The 20,582-nt window shown below is 38.0% G+C and overlaps 1 protein-coding gene across 1 annotated transcript in view; it reads left to right on the forward strand.

The window, feature by feature from the left end:
- Nucleotides 1-3,802: 3,802 nt before the first annotated feature.
- The window catches only part of pds5b (PDS5 cohesin associated factor B), a 54,713-nt gene continuing 37,933 nt past the window's right edge, over nt 3,803-20,582 (forward strand). Inside the window, exon 1 of the mRNA XM_080013299.1 lies at nt 3,803-3,846. The gene's annotated coding sequence lies outside the window, so the exon portion shown is untranslated. The remainder of the gene's footprint in view (nt 3,847-20,582) is intronic.

Genomic DNA, 20,582 nt, shown 5'->3' on the forward strand with positions numbered 1-20,582 from the left:
CAAGCTGCCGCGTCTCCCCAAAAGAACCGCAACAAATCAACATCTGCAGAAGAAAACGCATGAACGAAAACAAGATCATAAAGGGATAAACAAAGAAGACAACAGGTTGGAAAATACATCAACGGACAAGAAACTCAACAGATAAACAAAGAAAAAAGTCAATGAGAAAATACACCGACAGACAAGAAAATACACAGATAAAGAAAGAAGAAAATAAATGAGAAAATACGTCAACAAACAGGAAACTCAACAGATAAACAAAGAAGAAAATAAGTTAGAAAATACACCAACAAACAAGAAACTCAACAGATAAACAAAGAAGAAAATAAGTTAGAAAATACGTCAACAAACAGGAAACTCAACAGATAAACAAAGAAGAAAATAAGTTAGAAAATACACCAACAAACAAGAAACTCAACAGATAAACAAAGAATAAAGTAAATGAGAAAATACATCAACAAACAAGAAAATACACAGATAAAGAAAGAAGAAAATAAATAAGAAAATACGTCAACAAACAAGAAACTCAACAGATAAACAAAGAAGAAAATAAGTTAGAAAATACACCAACAAACAAGAAACTCAACAGATAAACAAAGAAAAAAGTCAATGAGAAAATACACCAACAGACAAGAAAATACACAGATAAAGAAAGAAGAAAATAAATAAGAAAATACGTCAACAAACAAGAAACTCAACAGATAAACAAACAAGAAAATAAGTTAGAAAATACACCAACAAACAAGAAACTCAACAGATAAACAAAGAATAAAGTAAATGAGAAAATACATCAACAAACAAGAAAATACACAGAAAAAGAAAGAAGAAAATAAATAAGAAAATACATCAACAAACAAGAAACTCAACAGATAAACAAAGAATAAAGTAAATGAGAAAATACATCAACAAACAAGAAAATACACAGAAAAAGAAAGAAGAAAATAAATAAGAAAATACATCAACAAAAAAGAAACTCAACTGATAAACAAAGAAGAAAATAAGTTAGAAAATACATCAACAAACAAGAAACTCAACAGATAAACAAAGAAGAAAATAAGTTAGAAAATACATCAACAAACAAGAAACTCAACAGATAAACAAAGAATAAAGTAAATGAGAAAATACATTAACAAACAGGAAAATACACAGATAAACAAAGAAGAAAATAAATGAGAAAATATATCAACAAACAAGAAAATACACAGAAAGAGAAAGAAGAAAATAAATAAGAAAGTACATCAACAAAAAAGAAACGAAACCGATAAACAAAGAAGAAAACAAATAAGAAAATACATCAACAAACAAGAACATAAACAGATAAACAAAGAAGAAAATAAACAAGAAAATACATCAACAAACAAGAACATAAACAGATAAACAAAGAAGAAGATACAGAAGAAAATAAATAGATAAACAAAGAAGAAAATAAATGAGAAAATATATCAACAAACAAGAAAATACACAGATAAAGAAAGAAGAAAATAAATAAGAAAGTACATCAACAAAAAAAGAAACGAAACCGATAAACAAAGAAGAAAACAAATAAGAGAATACATCAACAAACAAGAACATAAACAGATAAACAAAGAAGAAGATACAGAAGAAAAACATCAACAAACAAGAAAATAAACAGATAAACAAAGAATAAAATAAATGAGAAAATACATCAACAAACAAGAAAATAAACAGATGAACAAAGAAGATGATAAATAAGAAAATAAATAGATTAAAAAATAAGAAAATAAATAAGAAAAACATCAACAAACAAGAAAATAAATAGATAAAGAAAGAAGAAAATAAATAAGAAAATACATCAACAAACAAGAAAATAAACAGATGAACAAAGAAGAAAATAAATAAGAAAATACATCAACAAACAAGAAAATAAACAGAAAAATAAAGAAGAAGATACAGAAGAAAATAAATAGATAAACAAAGAAGAAAATAAATGAGAAAATATATCAACAAACAAGAAAATACACAGATAAAGAAAGAAGAAAATAAATAAGAAAGTACATCAACAAAAAAAGAAACGAAACCGATAAACAAAGAAGAAAACAAATAAGAGAATACATCAACAAACAAGAACATAAACAGATAAACAAAGAAGAAGATACAGAAGAAAAACATCAACAAACAAGAAAATAAACAGATAAACAAAGAATAAAATAAATGAGAAAATACATCAACAAACAAGAAAATAAACAGATGAACAAAGAAGATGATAAATAAGAAAATAAATAGATTAAAAAATAAGAAAATAAATAAGAAAAACATCAACAAACAAGAAAATAAATAGATAAAGAAAGAAGAAAATAAATAAGAAAATACATCAACAAACAAGAAAATAAACAGATGAACAAAGAAGAAAATAAATAAGAAAATACATCAACAAACAAGAAAATAAACAGAAAAATAAAGAAAATAAATAAGAAAATACATCAACAAACAAGAAAATAAACAGATGAACAAAGAAGATGATAAATAAGAAAATAAATAGATAAACAAAGAAGAAAATAAATAAGAAAAACATCAACAAACAAGAAAATAAATAGATAAAGAAAGAAGAAAATAAATAAGAAAATACATCAACAAACAAGAAAATAAACAGATGAACAAAGAAGAAAATAAATAAGAAAATACATCAACAAACAAGAAAATAAACAGAAAAATAAAGAAAATAAATAAGAAAATACATCAACAAACAAGAAAATAAACAGATGAACAAAGAAGATGATAAATAAGAAAATAAATAGATAAACAAAGAAGAAAATAAATAAGAAAAACATCAACAAACAAGAAAATAAATAGATTAACAAAGAAGAAAATAAATAAGAAAATACATCAACAAACAAGAAAATAAACAGATGAACAAAGAAGAAAATAAATAAGAAAATACATCAACAAACAAGAAAATAAACAGAAACATAAAGAAAATAAATAAGAAAATACATCAACAAACAAGAAAATAAACAGAAAAATAAAGAAAATAAATAAGAAAATACATCAACAAACAAGAAAATAAACAGAAAAATAAAGAAAATAAATAAGAAAATACATTAACAAACGAAAAAATAAACAGATAAACAAAAGAAGAAGATAAATCAGAAAATATGACACACAATGCCTTATGTCATCGAACATAATCCCTTACATGATAGAACATAATGTCTTATATTAAAAAACAATGTCTTGTATTGTGGAACATAATGTCTTGTATGACATAACATACATCATCATGTCTTGTTGGAAATAATTCCTGATATTATGGGATGTCATGCCTTATATTACAGCGCCCCCTACAGCACAGCGGGGTTGACAACAAACTGTGCAAACACAAACAGCGGAGATAAGAAAACGACAGAAAAAAAAAATCAATAACAACATTAATAATTCTAACAACAACAACAACAACAACAACAATAATAATAATAATAATATTTGGAAGCTCTTCTGTGGAACTTACACATGTACTTGCACAACGGCGTCCAAGTTTACATTTGTCCCAAAGTCACAGTTTATTGTGGTTTTACAAACAAACAAAACCCCCCCCCCAAAAAAACCCAAAAAACACAGTGGGTTTTGATTGGGAAGAAAGAGAGCAGGATGGGAAGAGATGTTGGGGACGTGGACTGCTGCGTGAGGTTTTAAAGCGACAAGGAAGCGCCTGGAATGTTCTTTCCACACAGGTGTGATTTTTACGGGGAGCGGCCGACAGGTGGCGCCGCGCACCCACCAACGTCGCTGCGCCCGTGGTGCAGATGTGTGCATGTTGGCGCCATTTTGGAGCTAGGAGGGGGAAGAGAGCCGCACCGGAGGACGATCCATCACAATTCATCCGAACAGGTAGAGAAACCGCACCGATGGCGAGCGGTCACGGCGCGTCGTCGGCGCGGTAGGAACGCGCCTCGGTTTCCGCAGCTCGGCCCCGGGTCCGGCGCTGCTCCGCCGAGGGCTGGCGGGCGGAGCGCAGCCCGCGCTCCGCCCGCCTCCCGTGCCCCGGGAGGAACGTGCCTGACTCGCAGCGCCGGAGAACCGGGCGACGCGGGGAGAGCGGAGCCGAGCTAGCCGCGTGCTAACGCTCGGCTAAAACCCGACTCCCACCGCGACAATGGCGCGTAAGCCCCGCGCCGTCGGAGGCTGCGGGACCCGCGGGGGGGGGGGGGACGCCGCCCGCGTCGGCGACCGTGTGTGCGCGGCTGGTTGTAGCTCCGTGTCACCGAGTTGCGCGCTAGCACTATCGGGGTAACACAGGCTAACGGCTTAGCCCGAGCTAGTAGCTGCTAGCAGACTGGCTAACCGGGGGGGGGGGGGGGGCTGGGGGCCGGTTAACCGGTGTTAACCCGACACAGCGCGGTTTACGTAACAGACAAACTGCTGCCGGAGCTCAGCGGAGTGCGGAGAATAACATGGAGGCAGATCCGTGGATCCGCCGGCCAGCGGGACGCGGAGCGCAGCGGCGCCTCTGTCACATCCACGGAGCAGGAGAGACGGATCCGGCGTTTATTGAAATATCACAACACTGTCATTGAGGCAAGAGGTTCTCAACTCAACCATCTGCGCGTTCCACTGAAACTCAGCCTCCTGAAAAGATTCACATTATTTTTTATTTTATTTTGTATTCATATCTTATATACATTCAATTGATATATGTGCATATCAAGAAACTAATAACGCAGCCTACACCATCTTTCTTTGTAAAAAAATATTGTGTCAAGAAAATTAAAATCCAAACATGTTTATAAACGAACTGAAATGAAGTAAAACTGTTGTTTGAGGCGCTTCACATTTTGAAATATATATATAGAGAGACATAGATAAATACATGGACGGATAGATAGATGGGTGGGTGGAACGATTGATAATAAGAAAATGCCAATAAATATATTTAAACTTTTAAAACAAACATTAAACCTCAGCGTTCACATAGAGTTAAGGTCTCCATCTTACACTGTGTATGGATTGTATCTATTCTTATAAACATGTTAATCCTGGAGCATAAATGGATCTATTCCTCATATATTTTATGCTATTCCTTTGATATGAATATTGCATATTATAATTTCATATATATATATATATATATATATATATATATATATATATATATATATATATATATATATATTCAATCAATCTTTCACTGATTTCCATTTATTTTCTTTTTCACACAAAGCACTGGACTGGGAATCAGGCACATTAGCTGCATTAATTAGTAAGAACAGCAACAAACGGATTCAGATTCATTCAGATGTTTTGGTCCTGTTTTTGTCTCCGCTGCCTGATACCATCACAACGCACAACTCGTCCTGTGGAACTGAGGTCCACCGTCGCTTTAATGTCGGGGCACTTGACTCGGGCATTAGTTGCCGTGGTTACCTCGCTGGCATCTTTTCTCGCTGGGTCTCAGGCCCACGCTGATCCCGAAAGTTAGCCAGGCTAGCGGTCTTGAGCAGTATTTTGGAAATAAGCCCTTAAGCAAGATTTCGGGAATACCCCCCCGGGCATTTGGTTTAATTCATATTGAATGTGACTGATTTACACTTTCACATTCCTCCAAAATAAATCATTTTGACAGAAGTAAATTACATTTTGTGCTCCACACGTTGTATTACTCTACTGAAATAAATTCTTTCGAGAGATTGGGGTAAAAACGATTTTCCGGGATCCACGTTTTTTCATTCTTCCACCCAAATAAATAATTATGACAGGAATTAAATGAAGGTCAGGTGCGTTACTCCAACCGTATCAAATGGAGAATAGTCTGCAAATCGAAACGACTGTTTTTTACTGAGTGACGCCTCGCGGGTGAGTCCAAGAAATGAGTCAAACCTTCGATCGGCGCTCTGCACCTGCTGCTGCTCCACAACAATCTCATCCGCGCTTTCAGAAACCAGAGGATATTTAATGGAGATTATTTGACTAATAGCATTCACGCTGACCCCGGGGCTCTCTTGTTTAAATATTATGCCTCTGACTCATAATTGCTACTTATTTGTTTACTGTTATGAGTTGTGAAAGCATAGTTCAAGTATTTTTCTTGCTGTTGTAAATATAAGTACTATAAATACCATTTGTACTATTGTTGTTGTTATTATTAGGAGTGCTGTGGGACTATTTGTTCTTACCTTAATGTACCTGTCCCCTTTCCCTATTAGATGCCGCTTCATCCTGGTAACTTTTGTCGATTGATGTATACATACATATACTGTATATATGTTTTATTTACTTCTCTTTTTTTAAATTCTTTCTTGACTTGCACTGTTCTGCTGCTGTAACATCCGAATTTCCCCTCGAGGATTAATTGAGTGTTATGTTATTCTCGGAGAAAGTGGAGAGGAGAAAGTACCTTTTAGTAGCAGGTCGTTGTATTATTCTATGTTGCTAAGTATTGTTCATTTGGAACAGTTTACAGTGTCATCTGAAAGCTTTGAGAAGGTGATGATGAGGGTACTTTTCATGAGTTTCATGGATCTTGGGGGTGGAGTAATGAATTATCCGCGTAAAGATGAATCAGACCTTTATTGTGTTACTTCGGGACCTTTCCCCCATTAGTAGTGACAGCGGCTGTAGACGTTGAGTGTAGAATTAGTATCCACTGAATGACCATCTGTCCAAAGCAGACTGCATGTCATACATTGACAAGGATCAGACGCTTTCTCTGCGTTTACAGTCCTCCCCTGAAACGATTACACTCCATCCCCCTGTTGTGATACATTGATCAAGGTCTAGGTCTTGTGACATGGTTAGTTGAACATCATCCTTTGATAAAGCCGGTTCTGTCGGGATGGATTATGGGGTGCAGTTACCTTCTCTAAGCGGGAATGCTTGTTGTTAACTGATGATGGGGAAGCGGTAACGAGAGGGGAAAGTAGGATCTTTGACCGGGTTTCTGTACAAATATTGTTTCGGTATTAATTTGAGGAGGCATCTCTCCTTTGTTTGTTTTTATTTCAGTTGTCGTTGTGATGAATAGCGGGGGCGCGGATTTGCCAGGAGCGTTGAAGGAGTTCAGCAGTAACACCTTCTGGTCCTGGACATCTGTTGTTGGGAATTAATGGTCATTCTCAGACGTCAGCTTGTTGGCCGGTTTTGGTGGATTGAGTTTGTCTAGAAACACTTGAACATACTGTTGGGGATTGCCTTCAGAAGAATATAATTGACTAGGTTGCGTGTAGTGTTATGTAGAACTTGTGGCGATGTCACATTTTTCCTGCTGAATTCCTTATAACTTTTATGAGGGATTTAGCCGTGTTATGTTGAAGTTGGTTTGCACGAAATGTGCCATGTCTGTTATTATTCCAAATTATTGTAGCCCCGCACACACACACACACACACACACACACACACACACACACACACACACACACACACACACACACACACACACACACACACACACACACACACACACACACACACACACACACCCGACCCATTTTCGACCAATTTTCTATCTAAATGTTCTACATTTCCTAATTTGGATTGAGTTTGCCCTCTGGATTATTGGTGTGCTTATCAGTCAATTCTTAATTTTATTTATTCTAGATTGTGTTTGAGTTTTTGATTCTTGTCTTTTTTCATGTGGTAAATATGATAGAATTTTTGCCTCTTAATTGCCACCATACCTATTTGATATTTAGAGAGTCGGTTATTTCCATAAAGGATGTCCCATCTTCTCGAATGACTCCGTTAAAATCCGGATCTTTGAGTAATGACATATAAAGTGCCGTCTCCGGGAGGGTTTGAAAGCTGCATTTTTAGTGTGATACAGACGGGTGTTGGGATGTGAATAATCAACCGACAATAACAATTTTAACTGATTAATACCATGAGTTTAACAGTTAAAAAATACTATTACATAAAAAAGTAATTCAAAAAACATTTGTTGCGTGGTAAAAGACAATCTATTTCTTGAATACAACTCATGGGGGTGACACGTGCAACCACACCTGCCTTTTATTTCAGGCGTAAGAGTACAGCTTACGAAGCCCCCAGGTGGGGACTCAAACCCGGAAGTGTTGGCCGCTGTAAGCTAAGCTTTTTACACACGAAACAGAGTAACAAAATGAACATTATTTATTTATTTATTATAAACTGTTTAAAATGAATTAATGGTGTGTGACTGTAATATATATTATCCAAAGTAACGCGACCGTTTAAACCCAACCCTAATCGTGTGCACCCTCTAGTAAAAATGCGATTACTCTATGCGTTGAACTAATATTGACGTCCAAATCGAATACTTATCCCCATCCCTAACATCGTCAACAAGTCAGAATATTGCCATTATCATGATTTTTTTTTTTTTTTACATTTGTCCGTTCTAAATAGTACATTTTAATCTTGTCTGATAACAGTTAATGATCAGTTTAGGAAGGGACGGTTATTGGTTAAAAAAAACCATTCTAATTTAGCATCCCTAGATGGGCGTACTGCCACTTACTAGATTAGGCTGGATCGTAGTATTAAGGATGCTAGGAATAATCAGGTGTTGGATTTGCTGCCATGCTGCGTTGCTGATAGTAGGGATCAATAAAGTTTTCCAAGACCGAAATATAATCCACTTTTCCAGTGAGAAGGTCCGTGTATGTATCCTTGGCGTTATTTTAACCAATGCTGTTGGTCAGGTCTCGCGAATGTTACGTCATTGCCACCAGAGACCAGGTCAGTCAGCTGAAGTTCTCTCTGAAGGCTGTTCCAAATAGAGGATGCTGAGAACTTAAAAGCCTTCTTACCCAACACAGTACGAGCAGGAGGAGCCGTCATTATTACCACGTCTTGACCATAAGTAATATGAGTCACATTTCTGGTTCAGGTAACTGGAAAGGTGACGTGAATTAGATTCTTTATGACCCAAATGACTTGCCCACAAGCAACAACCATGACCTTAATTCATCAGTATTTATAGGTAATGATTAAGCTGTGTCTCCCAGAACTTAAACGAAAGATGGTGGAGGGAAGTATTTGTTCCTTGATGGTTTTCACTGGGTTGTAAAGTATTTCACTGTTTTAAACAGTGAACAACTAACTGTTATCAAATTACTAGTTGGACGTCAATAACAATTTGTACCTTCGTGAAGGAAAAGTACAAATGGTTGTGAAGGAAAAGATGTTAATGCTTTTTGCAAAATTTATATTGGAAAGACATGTTTATGTCCTTAGTTGTAGGAAATAACTTGTAAGGTGTTGCAAGACATTCTATCGGCCCCTCTTACTGGCTAATGCTTTCAGGTGTTTAATTGTAAAATTTTCCTTGTTTGTCGCTGCTGCTTAAAAAACCCTTAAACCAAAGTAACTGCTTTGCGGTACATATGGTTACAGCTAGATTCTGCACTGTTTACAGTGCAGGCTAATGAATAGTGGACAATTACCTGCGTTATACGTTGGTGTCGTTTAAGGGAAAATTAGGTAAAATTATCCTTTATCATATTGTCATCTTGTTGAGTCCATGTGCTATTTGCTTTGTTTCTGGGTTGTATTTCAGTGTTGCTTTGACATCATTATCGTCATTACAAAAGAGAGTATGTTAATACTGTTAAAGGTGCAGTGTATAGAGTTCACGGAATGAACTTCGCAGAAATGGAATATAATATTCATAAGTATGTTTTAATTGGTGTATAATCCCATGAAAGTAATAATTGTTAGGAATGCCACGGTGAGGAATTTTTCCCACCGGTTAATAAACTGTGCAGCACTGGTTACACCGGTGTTGCACTTGTCATGAGTGAGACAGTGAGACTCCCCTGAGGGAGACAGGTCCCGATCTATACCTGATCGAAGGTCTTCTATAGTCTCCTCTCCTCCCGTGATAAGCAGACTGTGCATGCACAAGCACTTTCACTTGTGTAGCGTCCGACTAAGTATTGATAACAGGCTTAGTATGTTACAAATTATATATATATATTTTTATTTGATGAATGTCTATAAAAAAAACCCAAAGCTAAATGACAGTGGGTAAAGTAGTCGGTGTACGACCGAACACCGATAACCGCGGTAACTCTATTGTGTTGGCGTTAACTTAGAATGCGCCATTTATGTCTACATTAGGAGCGGGTACGCTTCACGGAGGCCGCCATGTTGCACCGCCATGTTTCTTCTACAGTAGCAAAGAACGGACAAACCAAACACTGGCTCTCGACTGCCGCAGAGGCCACCGTGTTGCATCAATTCTACAGACTGCACCTTTATATTTACTTAGCGAAATGAAGCTAAAGCTTTCTTTGTTGACAGGCGTCAACACCTTCTCAGGCGTTTTTCATTGTTGGTTCAGTTTGATTTGTTTCCCCGCCATCCCATTTTGTTCATGGTCAGCATGATGCTATGTTCAGAGAAACTACGTCATTTGCTTACAATGGTTCTTTATTGTTGAGTTGTTGGTTTTGTAGTTTTTGTTTTTGCTCCCTGGGTGTGCCATTGCCCGCACACAAATGCAAAGCAAATTGACCAGCATCTTTCTCAAACACTTTTTTTGTTGTGTGTTCCCCAAAACAACCCAGGATCCATTAAAAAAAAAGCATTGCAATTTCAGGGAGGGTCTATTAGGGGAGGGGAGGGGATATTTTATTATTATATTTTATATAAATTACTAGTTTTTAAGTTGGATGTTCATGCCAGGTGACCTAGTAAAACCAATTGAACAAAGCCATATGACATGACCACAGCTGGGAATTTTGGAAAGTAAGTTAGTGTGGCATATCAGTTCTTGTAAAAAATGTTGAATTGTTATAATAATCTGCCACAAATAACTAGCAGGGCCGGCCCTTCCTATAGGCGATACAAGGGGCCGCCTAGGGCGCAATCCCGAGAGGAAGCAATATGGGCGCAATTTGTGCATCTGTCTCCCTCTCCGACAGTACCAACGATGCGCGTGGAAGTGTTGGGGCGCCTGCGATCGGAGCGCCAGAATAGTGTGTTGTCATTTTATTTTACGTCTCTATCCTAACCCTTATGGAACCAAAACAAGTGTGTATGGAATGAAACGGTGCGTAATGGGGACACTTTCTCCCTGACTCTCTCTTAGGGACACGGCCATCCCAAGGGGTTTTTACGACTGGACGGCTTGATTAATTGCACTCTTTACAAAAACAACTTGAATGCATTTAGTGTACCAACCACGCAATTGTTGTTCAAAAAACAAAGGTACGAAATGGCTGAAACTACGCAAATAAATAAATAAATAATTGTAATTTAATTATGGAAAACAATCAATTAGTCAATGCAATGCTTTGTTGCTCAAAAAAAAATGTCGGCTGTTTGGAGGTACGTCAAAGTCATTTTAAGATTGGATTAATATTTTTTTGTCTGACAATATTCAAATATTGTGCAGACTGTGTATTTGTTGCTGTCACAGCACGGCGTCGGCTCTGGTTCCTAGTGCACATGCTCCGATCATGATCAAAAGTTTGACTCTTCTTTGAGACTAGTTTCTTGGTGAGTCACTCAGTTAAACCAGTCGTTCCATTTGATTCAGTTGGTTTAATGCATGGTGAGTTCCAGTAAGTGAGAGTGAGAAGAGTCGGCCATTTATTATTACTATTACTTTTTTTGCAATGATTGCAATTTATATTGGAATGAGAGTACCATATAAAATATAATAGGGGTATATTTGCTCTAAACGTGAAATAGATTTAAAGTTTGAACTGGACGTTTCCATGTTCATTATATTTTGTGTTCTACTAAAACTCACTGAGAGTTACAGGTTGTATTTTAGTTTATTGGAACTCAGGGACTGTTCCATGTTGTATTTTGTTTTATTGAAACTCAGGGACAGTTTCATCTTCTTTTATTGTTCCATAGTGAATAATGAACAATAATAAACACACATTGTAGAAATCAGCAATCTCACTATTGTGGTAACTGAAAATTTCAGTGATAGTCCGTATGTGCAGCTGTTCTGCCACGTGAGTGTGATCAGATCACGCAATGTATTTGTCATTGACGTACAGCAGATATACCCAGAGACCAAATAATGAGAAAATGTGATTTCTCGGGTCACGGATATAAACTCAAAATGATCGGACGAAAATGTAAAAGTTATTTACCAGTCATTGTTTCATGATGAAAATACAATTGAATGAAAATCAGAATTGGCAGGTCTGACTTAAAAGAAATTGGAATCGGCCAAGAAAATCGCAGTCTGTGCAAATCTAGTTTGTAAACATGTTTGGTTACTTAACAAGATGATTTCAAGGGCTATATCCTAATGATATGAATTTGTGTAAATAATTAGCCGTAGTAGCTTACATATGATTGATTGTGCGTGATCAGCCTCATTATGAGATGTCTACTATGTAAATAACTGATTGAGTAATTAAGCTGCAGTGACTCAAACGCCACGGGGACTCCCTGGTACACTACTCAAACTATTTTTCCAAGGTTGGCAGGTCTGCAAAGATACAAGACTGTACATAATTATTTTAAGCATGAAGGAACTACTCTTCCCGTAAACCACTGCAAAAGATACCTTTCTAACGCCTTCCAACCTTCATTATTATAGTGTTGATATTTTATATTGTTAATAATAGTGTTTTAATATTTTGTGTGTGTGTGTGTGTGTGTGTGTGTGTGTGTGTGTGTGTGTGTGTGTGTGTGTGTGTGTGTGTGTGTGTGTGTGTGTGTGTGTGTGTGTGTGTGTGTGTGTGTGTGTGTGTGTGTGTGTGTGTGTGTGTGTCTCTGTTGTGTGATAGCAGCAACTCACTAGCCGACAGTGATGTTTGGGATGCCGTGAACATTTCCATGGTAACAGCAAGCTCCACCAATCAGAGGCATCTCTGTTACAGTTTAGGATTATGAGATAGCGTAGTACTTCTCCATCACACCGTGAAAAAAACATGGCTGATATCATACACACTAGTGGCTTCTACAAGAGCATACATCGTCGTTTCACAATCTCATAGCTCGTGGTCAGACTGCCTTGGATGGTTTTGACATGATAGCTAATAATCAAAATCCTTGATTCAGAAAGTGAATGGAATTTGCACTTCGTGAAACTCACTGTTGAACTCTATAAAGGCTCCATAAAGAGAGCAAAGAAAGCTGGACTACAGGCCCACCATGAATGTGAAAGAACCTCTCAAGCAAGGCAACTACACCCCGAATATGACCCTTTTTAAGCAATAAAAGGAGCACTTTTATCAATCACAACCAAGCCACGTATTAGAAGTAGTAAAGTTAGATATGGAGTCTAAGTAAAATAGATTTCCAGGAAGAAGTTTCTCTTTCCAATGACTTGCATTGAGCCAGAGGTGTTCAAACTGCAGTTTAAACATAATGGTTGCCATTTGGGTGAAAGTCTTGGAGTTTTTTTTTTTTTTCATATTGATCAATTTGATATTTTTCTCAGTTCGCAATTCAGTCATTGTGCCTCTCTACAAAATGCCATAAACCTCTCAAGCCAAAAGCTGTGAAAATATCACTCTCACCGCCTAAAGATTGGGTAGAAAAAACAAGTGATTATCTGCCTTTCAAACAGTGACTATTGCAATCCCTTTGGGCATTTATGAATGAGGACAAAATGATGAGGGATTTCCTGATTCGATTTGGTTGTTACACGCACAATTGGAACATAGCGTTTTTCGCGGACATTTGAATTGTGAACAAGGCCCTTCTGATGTCGCCCCCATGCCCAGCTAGCGCCTGGTCTTTGTTTGCAGTCAAACCCCCCCCCCCCCCCCCCCCCCTAGGCTTGCACACAGGGGGTAACCAAGGATTGCAGAGTCAGAGTTCAGATGAGGTCGGGAGGGTTACTGCGTATGTAACTACCCAGGGCTGGTGTTGGAGGGGATGGAAGGTGAGAAGCTCTGCTCAGCGGGGAATACATGTCTCTGCTTGTGATGGACAGAGTGGCCTATGTTGAGGTGATTTAGCCGGGTGGTTAAAGCCTGTATGTATGTGAGTCTTTCCCTCCTGCCTGTTCATCAAAGGGAAATATCCCCCGTATAATGGCTCTCAGATGGACCTCTAGGTTGACCAATGCTCGCCTCTGATTGGCTGTCAGACCACTCTGTCGAACCAGCATAGTGATGTGATCTCAGCACAGGCTGAGAGAGAAATAGGACTCATCTTCAGCAGCAGCTGTGGGGTGGAAAGAAGGTCAAAGCAATTTGAGAGAGAGGGAGAGGGAGGGAGGGAGAGAGAGAGAGAGAGAATGCAGCCATAGAAAGAAAACATTGGTCGATGATATAAAACATCAGTGGCATGTACAACAACTAAACTTTTTTTTCAGCACTGACAGTTAGATCATTATTAAGCTCCTTTTACACATAGTTCCTGGTAACAGGTAACTAACAGGTAACCGTTCCAGCACAGCTAGTGAGTTTCACTTTTCACACATGCAGCTACATCCAGGAACATTTCCGTCTTGCACCTTTTAACACATGCCATGATAACGCCAGAATAGATGGGGCAAGGGACAGTCCAGCAGAAGTTCCCCCGGTGCCGTCGCGGTCCACACCACCCGCGCCGGAGAGCGACAGACGGGGCAGCAGCGTACGCTGCTCATTCACTTGCAAGCACAAAGAGGATGTATGTGGATGTAGCAAGCAAATAAAAATAAATACGACTATGAAATAAATCCTTAAATAAATAAACGAGGCATTACATATATAAATGAGTAAATATATACGCTGGAAGGACTAGACAGGTTGGCCGAGGTGAGGGTGACCCTTCATTCATGAGATCACTTTAATTTGCGCTGCAGAGTTTTGTGAGACTCCTCTGAACCATATGCCAAGTTGGCATTTTCAAGCACGCAGAGTGAGAAAGCGAAACTTCTGTAGTGCACATCGTGGTGGCGGTGCAGGTGCACACTCGCTCCCTCTCCCATTTGGAAAAGAGTAACGTTCATTTTCTATTTCATTCTGAATGTTTGAAATAGGCTAGTTTGGAAAACAGTAAAGTTTTAAGAACGTTTTTAATAGGCCATGACAAAAAAGGTTTTCAATTTTACTGTTAACACGGAGATAGTTGTTCCTTTAGTCACCACATTTTAACAAACCTAGTTTGCAGGTGTTTAAATAGCATAGATCGACTGTAAATTCCAATATAAAAAGACCATAATACATTTTTTGACCACAGCCCCCTCCGCATAGCCGACCACGGCTCGCCCAACTCCGAAACAAATTTCATGAAAGTCTGTTCGGAGGCAAGGCGCCCCCGAGTACACACTGCATTTGTTTACCGTCGACTCTCTACTGCCCCAATATGGTGACCATGTAGTACAATATTACCCACAGAATTTATGGGGAGAATGGCGAACCTGCTTGTGATTTTGAAGTTCGAAATGGAACTCTCATTTCCTTCAATTTTTGATTTTGAATTGCAACCGTGACACCCCTATCGCTGTGCTGCTGGTGATGCTTGAATTGACCTCCGGGGATTAGTAAAATGTTATGTTTGCCTTCAGATTTCCTCTGTTTGTGTCTCTGGATTTGAAAGTGTTGCGACTCTTAAATGACTTAAGATTTTAATTGCATTACAATAACACTGCTTCTTCTCGTTTGTAAACAAAGTAAACCTGTTCCGTCGCTTCTGCAGGTTTCCTGCGCATGTGCATCAAAGCAATGGATGCGTTTTTGGCGGTTCGGTGTGGACAGCCAACTTTTGGACCAAAACCGTTTTACACGAAAACTGCGTTTTTAAATGTATCCGCATTAGTGTGGACATGGCCTATATCTCATGGCCCTAAATGTAAATTAAAAAAATAGACTCTGGGCGTTGGGTTTTAGGCCGATATTCAATAATATTGCGATGTTTGCGACGATATGCGCTCCCCCAACAGACGGAGCAGTAGAGCACACTTGCGCACACAAATGTGCGCAAGTGTGCTCTACTGCTCTGTGTGACGTATGTGGACATATGCGCGCAAAAGCGAGGAAGCAGATGGATTTGGACATGGTGGTGCGGTGATTAAGTTGCGGCTCCAGGTTATTACTTGCATTACAAAATTATGTCATAAAAACGGTTTCTTAATGATTGTTATACAGAGCTGCCAAGTCTCACACTTTGACCGAGAGACTCGCACATATCAACCAGTTCACACGCTCACACGCCACAACTTGTGTTTCTAAATCTTGAAATAAGTAAAATTCCTTTTTTTTTAATTAATTTTTTTAATTCTACGTATATATTTCCCTCTCGCGCTTGCTTGGAGCCCATCACTGTTTGCGTGGTGAAAGGGAGACCCTTTTCACACGCACGTTACGTGAACGCCCACGCGCAACTTCCTAGTTGGAGTGGCATAAAGCCATCCGTTCTCCGTGATCTGGCATAATGTTTTACCATTTCTCCAAAGAAAACAAATAGTGTTTTTTTTTTTTTTTATTTATTGTAGATGTATTTATTCTAATTGAATTCAACCAAAATAGCGCCAGCGTAATGGGAACACTTTCTCCGTCACTCTCCGCACATTTCATTCATTATTTATCGCTTGAGAAAAAAGACACCAGATCCCTGTGCTTCCGTATTTTAAACAGCTCCCCCGATCCCCCGTCATTAATGACGATAATATTGTGTATTGCGATTTTTGGGCAGGACTGCATCGCGATATAAATGTTTTTGATACGGCCAAGCCTACTGAGTATCGAGTATCGAAATATATTAGAGATAATCCGGTAACTGTCCTGTCTGTTTATCTTTTGATTTACTTAATTCTTTGTTGTCACTTTATGCGAATCACTTACCGGTACTTATAAGTATGACATAATCTTGCTTTTCATCATTCCTTTGGCTACAGTAGCTCTCTGAAGGATCCCTATTTTCCCACACTTAAGCTCTGAGAATAAACATGCACCTTCAGTTCTGGATTGACAATCCACCAAACAGTATATGCGACATAAAACATTATACAGACAGTAACCGTATTAATCTAAGATAACACTTTATTAATCCCTGGAGGTAAATTCAGCATTAGATTGTTGCTACCACATATTGTACATGCAACAATTGAATTCTAGGGATGGCTTTAATTGACTGTTTGACTTTAGAATTCGAAAAGATAATATAATATTGCAACTGTGATGTGAGAATAGATATCTGGATTTTGATTCTCAATATGTTGTGACATGTTGTGTTTAACATTGGGTTAAGAACTGCAATTTTACCAGCTTCATAGTGTTCTAGCTGTTCTAGTCTACACCTCTATCTACTTGGTGGTAATCAGGGGCGTAGTAGTGAGGGAAAAGTGGGACTGACTACCCAGGGCCCCAATGGTTGAGGGAGGGGGCCCTCCAAAAGCTTGGAATGGGATGTTTGTGTTTGCTTGATTTTTATTTTATTGATAAGTAATAAGTGTCTTAAGTAAATTAGAATTGGCTGAATAAATTGGTTGAGAAACTGAACTTTGTATATAAAAATGGCTCATTGAGGCCCATCTCATCCCTTATAAAAGGTGCAAAATGCTTTATTCCGCCCCTGCACTGTGCATGCTTGTTTACTCATGTTTAGACACGGCCCTGCGAGCAAGAAGCGATGCTGCTTTCATGGGGAACTCGGAAAATCTATTTGTTTCGGAAGTGATGATGCGTTCACTGGAACTGGAACTCGAGGGAAAAAAATATATATAATTTTAATATCATCTATCAAAAGTTGTGTGTTTTATTTAATTGTTTGCTTGTGGGTTAAATGTTCTCAAATACAGAAACTTTAATAAAATATTTGTTTTTCAAATTGATTAGAAAATTTTGCACTAAATATTTTGCTTTCAGGCCTACATGCTTTTGAACCACTACACTGTGGGCTTGGATAGATTAAATATACTGAAATTGTACATTCAGCAATGTATAGCCTAGCACTTATTGGAAAGATTATTCTTTTTTTCTTCGAGTTTCTGCAAATAAATCATGACTCTAGTGTCTTCTTCAGTTTTTCTACAGTTGTGTTTTATTTTGCAGTATCATAAGCATTTCTCGATGTAGGGGTTAGAAATGTAATGTGTTGTTTTTTTTAGCTCTGTTTTATATCTTGGGAATAATAATTGCTTAAACATGAAGGAAATAATGTTCTCTTAAGCGTGATACTCCAAGCAAACCTCATTTAACCATTGTAAAAGTATTGTAGGCTACAATACGTTGAGAAATGTGGTGAGATTTCAAACTGTGCATACTTAAGCGCATATCACAGATTATTATTAGTTGTTTGCTGTGGTATGAACAGTTTATTAGTGACTACCCTAATAACTACTACAAATTCATGTGTACAGACCAGCATTTCCATTATCCAGTAATTGACGGTTTTTGACCGTAAAATACGTGCAACGTAATAAAATCTCTCCGGTCATAATGTCCGGTGGAAATAATACCCTCCAAGCACAATTTGAATTAGTGCTGGGTGGATCATTTTGTTAAAAAGTCCGCAGATTTGTTCATTTTCGCACTGGGATGTCTACGCGACGACCCAACAAAGATGGACAACACCACAAACTTTATTTATTTAGACCCACTTTCCATATTTATTTTGTTTTTGATTTGAACAAAATTTTATTTTAGTGAAATGTTAATTAAAGCAGCTGCACTTGTTACTCATTGTTCACGAACGGAAATAAATATAACCCGCTAATCAATTATTTTTAAGCTCAATAAATATTTGACTGGAATCTCTCCCATTTGTCTGGGAAATTGAAATTTTTCAGGACACGTTGGCCGGCACCATTTTTTCGAAAATGGATACTCTGGTACAGATTCGTTGTTGGTGCAATTATTTGGAGAAAAAAATAAAAAATAAATGCCATAAGATGCGTGAGAGACATGGACCAAGAGGGTCCATAGAGACTGCTCATGCAGGGCCAGAATTTTGTGCTATACCCCTTGAGGTAATATCTACATACAGATGTGGACAAATTTGTTGGTGCCCTTAGAGCTCATTAAAACAATGGTTCATTCCTCCTGAAAAGTGATGAAATTAAAAGCAATTTTCTCATGTATACCTGCATGCCTTTGGTATGTCATAGAGTCAAGCAAAGAAACTAGGAAAAGAGATAAAAATTATTGCTCGAGAGATCAGTTATATTCTAAAATGGCCTGGACAGATTTGTTGGTACCCCTTAGAAAAGATTATAAATAATTGGATTATAGTGATTCAAACTATTTTCTTTAATTGGTATCACACATGTCTTCAATCTTATAATCGGTCATTCAGCCTATTTAAGTGGAGAAAAGTAGTCGCTCTGCTGTTTGGTATCATCGTGTGCACCACACTGAACATGGACCAGAGAAAGCAGAGTAGAGAGTTGTCTGAGGAAAAAGACTAATATAGACAAGCATGTTAAAGGTAAAAGCTATAAGACCAGCTCCAAGCAGCTTGATGTTCCTGTGACTACAGTTGCAAATATTAAGAAGTTTAAGGTCCATGGGACTGTGCCAACCTCCATGGACGCGGCCGCAAGAGGAAAATCGACCCCGGGTTGAACAGAAGGAAAGTGCGAATGGTAGAAAAAGAGCCAAGCACAACTTCCAAAGAGGTACAAGCAGAACTCCCAGGTCAAGGTACATCAGTGTCTGATTGCACCATCCATTGCTTTTTGAGTGACAGTGGGCTCCATGGAAGAAGACCCCGGAGGACTCCACTTTTGAAAGAAAAACATAAAAAAGCCAGACTGGAATTTGCTAAAATGCATATAGACAAGCCACAATGCTTCGGAGAGAATGTCCTTTGGACAGATGAGTCAAAACTGGAGCTTTTTGGCAAGTCACATCAGCTCTATGTTCACAGACGAAAAAAATGAATCTTTCAAAGAAAAGAACACCATACCTACTGTGAAACATGGAGGAGGCTCGATTATGTTTTTGGGGCTGCGTCTGGCATGGGGTGCCTGGAATCTGTGCAGGGCATAATGAAATTTCAAGACTTTCAAGGCATTCTGGAGTGAAACGTACTGCCCAGTGTCAGAAAGCTGTGATTGCCTCGATAGGTCGTGCAACAAAATATTAGGTTAAGGGTCCCATCATTTTTGTCCATGCCATTTCCATTTGTTTTATTATGTAAAATATTCTGTTGAATCAAACATCAAAAGAAAAGTCTGATTTCTATTAAATATGGAATCAACAATGATGGATGCCAATTACTTTTTTTGAGTTTCAAGTTATTTCAGAGAAAATTGTAGGTTCTTCTTTTGTCGTCCAAGGGTACCAACAAATTTGTCCACGGCTGTACATTCTTTTTTCTTGTATGTAAATATCTTATAAGGGCACCAATAGTCATCCCCATTCTACTGTCAAATGATCTTTGTCAAATGAATATTATAATAATTTATTTTGTCAATATTGCCCAGCTCTACTGTTGGTGCATCTTCCACTTCCTCACCCAGAACAGAGTTCTGTAAACTTCAGCCCTGTGTGAAAAGTGATAAGTGAATTAGTTGCACAACCATCAGCCCAAACAATTTCTCTTCGAATGCCTTCTGGAATGCACAGAAATCCCAGATGGCCAGAAAAAGTCAACAGATTTGTCCCTTTTGATGCCTCGTCCCCACGTACATGGGTATTTTTAAAAATGTATTTTCTCTGTGTCTTTGGCCTCCTGTCCACATACAAATGGCATTTCAGGTCACTGAAAAATAAGGCTTTTGAAAAACTCCTTCCGGGGT

The sequence above is a fragment of the Zeus faber genome, assembly GCF_960531495.2.
Source record: "Zeus faber genome assembly, chromosome: 14".
Taxonomy (NCBI): Eukaryota; Metazoa; Chordata; class Actinopteri; order Zeiformes; family Zeidae; genus Zeus; species Zeus faber.